General features: G+C 36.1%; 1 non-coding gene across 1 annotated transcript; it reads left to right on the top strand.

Annotated features, from left to right (window-relative positions):
* The first annotated feature begins 4,098 nt into the window (after nucleotides 1–4,098).
* LOC120082268 (small nucleolar RNA R71) lies at nucleotides 4,099–4,202 on the top strand. The gene has a single exon (XR_005483104.1). It is a non-coding gene; the product is annotated as a small nucleolar RNA R71 (small nucleolar RNA).
* The last annotated feature ends 4,595 nt before the right edge of the window (nucleotides 4,203–8,797 follow it).

The following is an 8,797-nucleotide window of genomic DNA, read 5'->3' as shown; positions in this document are numbered from 1 at the left end:
TGAGGCTCGATTGATCTAGATTTCCCTTCTTCCAGTTTAATCTTTTGCATATAATAGGATGGACTGATCCCACGAATGTCAGCCAGTGCCCAACAAATTGCACGCGTATGCTTCTGCAACATCTGCAAAAGAGAGAACTCATTAGGCTAAGAAAGATTAGCTGAAATAATAACAGGAAAAGTATTATTAGATCCAAGAAAAACATATTTTAAATGATTAAGGAGAGGTTTTAATTCAAGTGCTGGTGGTTTTTCCAAGGATGGACGCGTTGGCTTAGTTTTCCGCTCATCCAAACTTAGTGGTTCAAACTTTCTCATAGTTTCTCCCAACGCATGGACCTCGCAGATTTGGTCCATTTCCTCTTCTTCAGGCAACTCAATTGGATTATTAGGTTGACATTACTCTTCATCATCTAGGAACTTTAATGCGTTTAACACATTAAATTTAACTTCTTGATTGTCCATACATAGTGAATTCCCCTTTATGCAGGTCTATCAATACTTTTCCAGTGGCAAGGAATGGGCGTCCAAGGATGATTGGAACATCTCGATAGCTTCATAATCTAGGATAATGAAATCTGTTAGAAATATAAATTTGTCAACCTTAACCAAGACATCTTCAATCTTTCTTTCAAGATATGTGATAGTCTTATCAGCGAGCTAGACCGTTACAGAAGTGGGTTGAGCTTCACCAATTCTCAGTTTCTTAAAAATTGAAAAGGGCATGAGGTTAATGCTGGCTCCAAGGTCGCACAACGCATACCCTACATTTATCCCTTCAATTGAACAAGGGACAGTTTCACTACCCGGATCCTTCTACTTCTAAGGAATGTTGTTATTGATCAATGCATTGCACTCCTGCGTCAGTGCTACCACCTCCAACTCAGTATGACTTTGGCCTCAGTATATGTCTTATCCATAAAACCTCCTACCGCGGAGGCGTCAGTAATAGCCTGCGTTGATCTGTTCAGGCCATTATAAAAGGTCTCCATCAGGATGCAATTGGGTATCCCGATATGCGGATAATTCTTCACCAGTCTTCTGAATCGCACCCAGGCGGTGCTAAGGGTCTTGTTGTCCATCTGTTCAAAGTTCAGCACGTCCTTCTGTCACCTTGCATTGATAGCTAGAGGGAAGAACTTCTTCATAAATCGCTCAACCAACTGATCCCATGAAGTAATCTTATTTGGATCCAGTGAATGAGCCCACCTCTTGGCCTCATCCCTCAAGGTGTAAGAGAAGAGATATAATCTGATACCTTTTAGGATAACACCAGGTATAGAGAAGTTACTACACATCTCGACAAAACTGGTCAGATGGGCATGTGGATCCTCACCTTGTAGACCACCAAACTGCCACGCATTTTGAATCATTTGGAGCATAACCGGTTTAATCTCGAATCTTGTGTTTTCCTCAACTATCGGCCTTGAAATTTTGGGCGAAAAATCATATAGATTGGGCACCGCATAGTTTCTCATCGGAATGTTGCGATCAATCGCAAGGAAAACTGGATCTTGCGCTGGTCGTCCCACTCCTTGATTTACCTCGGGTGCCACATTATCATTATTATTATCTGCCATGTTGGCCTTCTTTCGCCTCGCTCAGTTCTGGCATGCCCTTGCGCGAAATGTATGCTTGATCTCTGGGTCAGTCTTGAATTCTGGGTCAATCCCAGTACTCATAAACTGTCAGACTGCTCTCCACGATAAATAGCTAGTACAAAGAGATCTGTCCTGCAAAATATTACAAACTCAACAATAACTGTTACCAATCCCCGGCAACGGCGCCATAAAATTGTAATGAAAATTTTATATCTTTATCATCATAAACTTGGTACGCAGAATTTGACATTCTAGAAATAAGCATGTGGACAAATATGGATAATGATGAATGTGAATCATGCAAGCTCATGTTGCCATAAACTTGTTGACTTGGAATGGAAATGGAATGTGGATGATGTGTTATGCTTATTCAGACTTTATACGATACTACTTCTGGATATACGCATTATTAAAGGAATGTTTGTAGTATGCAATGCGTTGTCACAAGTTTCCTTGTGCTGAAACCAAGTATAATTCCAACGCAAGTTTCTCGGAGTAATCCGAGGTTGAACACAGGGATTGCTTAGTTAATGCGTTACGTTCGTGATATATGCGACCGGGGGTTTTTTAATTAATAAAAGTTGTGTTTATACAGGTATTTAAAGTTGTGGTAAAGTAAAATTGCGGTAAAGTAAAGTTGCGGTAATAAAATAAAGTGCGATAAAAGTAAACCTAAGCTATGATGATACAAGATACATGATACATGATACATGATATTGAGTTGAGACTAACTGTGAAGATTATACAAAGGGTCGTGTTATGCAGTGGCAAGTCTTTATGTATGAAACAGAAATAGAAAAGATTACTAGTATAAACATCGCAAGTTATTAATTGCGTTAAAGACATAACTACGGTTCCGCTTTCCCTTGGCGTACACCTCTCGGTGATCGGCCGTGTTCCCACATCTTTGTGGTGAAACAGGGATGAACATAATGAACGCAAGGTTGCTTCCATCCCTGGAAGTACTTCTTGCATTAGTTAACGCATTCTTCCAACCTTCTCTTGATAGGAGGAATGGCATCTTCACTTTTGCTCTCACAGATGAAGATTCGTCTAGCATGCTTTAGCTAAACATGTTTATTTCCTTAACACAGATTAATTTACTTGTTAGATTTGTTCTAATTACCAAGGGATTAAGAAAACATCGTGGAGAAAGCGAATTACGGATGAATGGAAATAGACAGAAAGATGGAGATGGAATGATCATGACATTCAATATTAATATTTAGCGTCTGATACATGGTGTGAATGATAGATTAAGAAGATGAATACAATTGATGATAAAGAGATAGAAACAAATGCAGAAGAGTGCCAACGTCTTGACACAGATCTAGATGGTGGACTTGCTTGCCGGTGTGTGGAGTGGATAAAGAGAAGAGCTTCCCTCTCAGGTTTGCTCGTCCGGTAGAAGTGACCTTCGTACAGAGCTTCAACGGCGGGGATTGAAAGGATTTGCCTTGAGACTCACCTCTCGGCCTTATCTTTTAAATCTTCCCGGATCTTCTCCAATCAGGCTCTTCAGACCAGTCTCTCTCTCAATATACAAGTATTAAAATATGCCCGTATCAATTATATCTTCCAATAGAATTTCAGAGGCTATTTATAGGCTCAACTTTGACTCTCTGCAGTGTGGACTCCACTTTATTGTTATGGCAATTACGAAAATGATGGAGTGAATATTCCTTCTGTTATGCAATCAATCCCATCAGAAATGCACAATGGTCAGTTGTACACGTGTTTGGATCCTTCGCAATTGCGTTGCTCTTTTGCATCTTCGATCGTTTGCTCGCATGCGGTGCTATTTTTGATTACCGCATGCGGTTGAGATTGCGTTGATCACTTAGCTCTTGATCGATTGTCGCATGCGCCGTCATTGCGTTGATCATCTATTCATTTCTGAATGGTTGGTGCAATGCGACGTAGATGCGTTGTTCTTTTTATCTTGAGCCATGAACACATGCGGTGACTTGATTTCCAACAAAACAGACTTGAAATATTCTCTTCTACCATCGCAATGGTGTCAGTGGGTGTATTGATGGCAATTTACAATTTTTGCATTTCTTAGCTAATTTCTCTACAATTGACACAACTTTCCTTTCTTTTGGCTGCAATATCTAAATAAAGTAGTATAAATAACTTGTATTTCTACAAGTTATCAGCTGCATGAATGCATTCACCTAATGAAGCTTTTCGGTGCGAGCTGCATTTCTTAATGAGAGAGTTTATAATAGGTTTGTCATTGTAGCCACTTGTGCAGAAAGTGTGGCTATTGCATTTGAATGAATACTGTTCACGTTCTAAGAATGCTTCCTACTATCTGTTTTGGCATCATAAATATCATCCACCCGTTCCATATTGTGCTTGGCGATGTGATCTTAAATCTCCTTAGCTTCATTACATGACTTATCCATTATGCTGCCAACTACGGCTATGTTAGTTGCCATATGGGAAACTCTATTCAACACCCCGTAAAAAGTTTCCATTTGACAGTCAAAGGTAGTCCATGGTTAGGACAATTATTGACCAATCCCTTGAATCGTTCCCATGCAGTGCTCAAGGTTTCAAATTCTCTTTGTTCAAAGTTCATAATCTCCCTACGCCTCCTTGTGTTAGTGGTGGGAGGGAAATACTTTTGCATGAACTTTTCCACTAAATTTTTCCACATTATTATTTTGCCAGGTTCTAAGGAACTTGCCCATTGTTCGACATCATCGCGGAGAAAGTAGGGAAATAAGGATAGTCTGATAGGCTCCGGTGTGATTCCAGAAATCACAAATGAGTTGCATGTTTCTAGGAAATGTTTCATATGGGCACGTGGATCTTTGCCGCGGGCGCCTCCAAATTGACCTGCTGTTTGAAGCATCTGGAGCATTACGAACTTCATTTCAAATCTTGTCCCATCAGGCATTGGATATATGATCTCTGGCAAAAAAGTTATACAACACAAATGACACATACTCTCATATTAAAAACGTATAGGACTGGGTTTTGGGCAGAATTGGCTAATTGTTGAGCTAAGTTCTGGTTTATCTGATCATCCGCCATTTGTTTTTATTGTCTTTATTGTTGCCTTAACCTTCGATGACGATTCGATTGGCTCCTTCATCTAAAGGTCCTTTCAACTTTGGGGTCGTATAGGAGCTCAAGAGTGTTTTCCCTGCTCATATAACGTTTACAAGCTTAGGCTTAACTTGTAATACTCCCTCAGTGCAAGTTTTTCTACAAGAGACACAAAAGAAATTTCTGGTTAGCCTTGTTGCTAAAATCCCCAGCAACAGTGCCAAAAACATGTTCATTCTTCGTAAGTCATGTTTAAAAGTGTATATAAGTAAAGGGGAAAAGCAAGATTGGGGATACATAAAGTTGAATGATGAAACAATTCTCTGGATGAGAAGATTAGGTGATGCGTTGAGGTGTTGCGTTACACTTTCTATAATGCGTACAAGCTTTTCCTCAATCAGATCCAAGTATAAATCTAACTTAGGTTCCTGGTAAGTCTAGGGTCGAACACAGGGATTTATGACAGACTAACGCAGGCCTTACTTGTGGCAGTTGTAGAAAGATCTTAGATAATTGCGGGAGAGGTTTATCTATACTAATCTCAATGCATATATGCAAGAGAACATAATAGTTCAAGTGAAACAAAGGGATTTATGAATGAGTGGTGCTAACGCTAGGGGTATGCATTGATTCCAAGTAAGATGAACATGTGTGTGCAAGTGTGAGGGTGAAATGAAGATGACGGGGTTGCTTGCTTACAAACTAAATGTATGTAGATGCGTTAGGTTTCTGCTCCTTTGATTATTCAACATTTCTCAATGTGAATATCACACATGCTCCTATTTCTAGGGTGCATGCATTGGTTATAGAAAATAGTGAAGCACAAATAGTTTTATCTCTAAATCTACTATGCGTTATGACTCAATGCGTTTCTAGCTATCATATTCTCTCGAATAGTTTTAACGGAGTTATAACTTCAATCAAATGATCAAAATGATTAAAGCTTGAAAATTAAGCATGCAATAAGTCATAAAAGCATCAATCACACAATAGAATGTAAACAGAGGAAAAAGTGATGGATCAAATGTAGGATTGCATTTCAAGAAATCAAAATTGTCTTTACAACAATCACACTTAATCACATGAGATAGAAAATGGAAATAAAGTGAAACAAAGGGAAAGAGTCAAGCCGCATAGTTCAATCTCTTGTCCTCTTTGGCTTGATTCAAATGCGTGTGCAACCAACTTGGTGAAGAAATGAAGAAGAATTGTCTCTCGAGCTTGGTCTTCAACAATTCTCTTTGATCAACAATGGAAATGGTTCTTTTCCTCCTATCTTCTTCTCGCAACAGTAGAGTAACTATGATCTAAGTCCTATGGTATCTCTCAGAATGGTCTTTTTTTGCTTTGGCTGCAAGTATTCTTATTTATAGAATTTTTTCTTAGCAACTTGTGATGAAACAGTATTAATTTCCATGCCCTGATCAGCCGCTTGCCAGTTCAGATGCTTTTCAGACGCCGACAGTCAGATACCTATACTTACAAGTGGTGATTTGACAGGAACAACACGAACCAATGTATCGTCTTTGCATTGGGAAACTTCGGACACATGCCTTTGCTTTAGCTTAGCCCGTAACACTTAGCGAATTTTCTTGAAATCCTATAATGAGATGTGTTAGTGAAGCAGTTTTACCAAGAAGTATGCTTTTGTAAGGGTTAGTGGTGTTTGAAGAATTTCATGCATTTTCTCTTAAGACAAATGTGTTTTTATCATTAAGAATCCTAGTTCTTCCAACTTTTGAGAGACAATAACTAGTATTTCTACAAGTTATTAGCTTGACTGGAGTATCACAACACTTCAAACATGTGACGTGCATGTGTAGTTGACCACCAATTCGTGGGTTCAATCCTCAGGATCAGTTTTTAGCAACCGGTTATTTGTTTTTTTAATTTTAATTTTAATTAATTAAATTAATATAATATGATTATATTTATTTAATTTATTTTTTTAAGGTACCAAAATTCGGTCCAAATTTGCTATTTGTTTCATTTTACATTTGATGTATGATTAAAATTGATATGTTGCATAATGTATGCCATATAGTTTAAAAGGCTACCTTAGGATAAACATTAATCATACATCATATTTAATATATGTGTCATATTACATAGTCACATGATCTTATTAGTATGCAAATGCATCATATTTAATATAAGTGTTATATTATATGAATGCATGTTTCACTAAGCATATCCATGCATTATACTTGAGTATAAATGCCATATCTGTATGGTGGATATATTTTCATTTTCATTAGTGAATAATATAAGGGTTATATTATATGAAAAAAATGAAATTGCATTGAGCATGACATTACTTAGTAAATGTTATATTTAATTAATGTCATTAGATGCATGAATGTAAGTTTTAATATTTCATTATTTTATAATAGTTATAAGTTTAATGAATTAGATTAAAATCTATATTCAAGAGTTCATGCAAACATAAGTCTCAATTAATTTTATATGGTTTAAAATCAATTCACCTAGATCATGTTAAAAATATTTCTAATATGATTAGAAATAGGTTAATCTTTTATTTTTCTTTTAATATGATTAATGAAAAAATAGAAGATTAAATTTATAAAATAAGTCATTTATAAAATAATTGTCTATAAGTGACCTTTGTCTAAGGAAGGTTTTATCTAGGATTGGGGAATTTTAGTTGATGAAAACGGAATACACCTACCTTGGAACCGATCTGGAAGGTAAATTAGACAAATATTTTATAAGCATGCAATACATGATTAAATTAAATAAAGTGTTTAATGAAGAAGAATAATATATTGTTAAACTATCCAATGTAAGAATTATATTGGGCCAAATTTAACAATGGACTTAGATAAATTATTAGCCGGATAAGTCTAAGTAAAGAAATCTAGGTTTAAAACACTTAGTGGTAGAAAAATTGATATATATGATATGTCAATCTCTTTTTATGTTCTCCCTAAAAGTTCACACCATGAGATCTATACTTGATCTCGTGGTATCGTTTGCTTCTGTTCCCCTTCGAAAGGTGTTTGCATAGATCAATACCAAGTTGAATGGAAAAGTATTTATAGTAAGTGGGAGATGGACGTGTGTCAACACATCCCATGGTCTCATTCATTAGTTTGTTGTGAAGTTTCATGCTCGGCTTCATGGCACCGCTTACTTTGTCACCATTCGGAAAGTGTTTGCATAAAATTGATAAAAAATTCAAAAAATAGATAGGATTTTCTTAGTTTTTATCCTAATCAATTTTTTCCTTCAGTTGGCTCATTGGGGAAGAACTCTACGGTCTAAAATCAAGGGTTACATTTATAAGTAATTGTTATGCAAGTATTTCTTGACCAAATATTGGTGACTGTTTATTATAGAAATAAGAGTTATTCTGGTGTAATGATTGGTTGAGAATATCTCAATTTAGTGAAAGGATAATTGATTATCCGTCGGTGACTTTTATTTTAAATCAATAAAGCATCATTAAGAAATTAAATGTCACATAGGGTACATTAAAATTTTGCTAAAATTGATTGGTTTTAGTGGGTTTTTGGGTATAACTAATATAAATACTTTTTATGGTTTTAGAAAACTTCAAAATGACTAATGCTACTATCAACTTATTAAGTATCAATAAATTAACTGGTGACAACTACACTAGTTGGAAAAATACAATGAACACTGTACTCATCATTGATGACCATTTGTCTTACTTGAAGACTATCGTCAAATTCCGACTCCCAATGTACCTCGAAATGTTCAGGATATTGGGGTTGATGTCCTAAATCTCATGGGTTTCATAATTTGTAAATTATTTGTTCACAAATTATTTACTTAATAAAGTAAGATGTTATTTTATTTCAACATTTAGTTTGCATTAATCCAATCCAATAAACTAAGATTGAAGGTTATTTATGTAACTTAAACATGTATGTAGTTGACATACAAGTGGATCATGTTCAAGTAAAATCCTGAATGGTCTGTAGTACATGGATAAGGCTGGATACCTTATCTTGGTAACACTACAGATACGTCTCACTTTGTAATTGTTACAATATTTGTAAAGTATTACAAATGATTTGATCCTGATCATTCATGTGGAGACAGTGAGTGGAGGTATCCTATACTAAGAGTTTGTATAAAACCATGACATGA

This window comes from Benincasa hispida, chromosome 7 (assembly GCF_027475165.1).
Source record: "Benincasa hispida cultivar pf3 chromosome 7, pf3_genome.v1.1, whole genome shotgun sequence".
NCBI lineage: Eukaryota > Viridiplantae > Streptophyta > Magnoliopsida > Cucurbitales > Cucurbitaceae > Benincasa > Benincasa hispida.
Note: the sequence above shows the minus strand (reverse complement) of the source record. Positions and strands in the feature narration are given on the sequence as shown.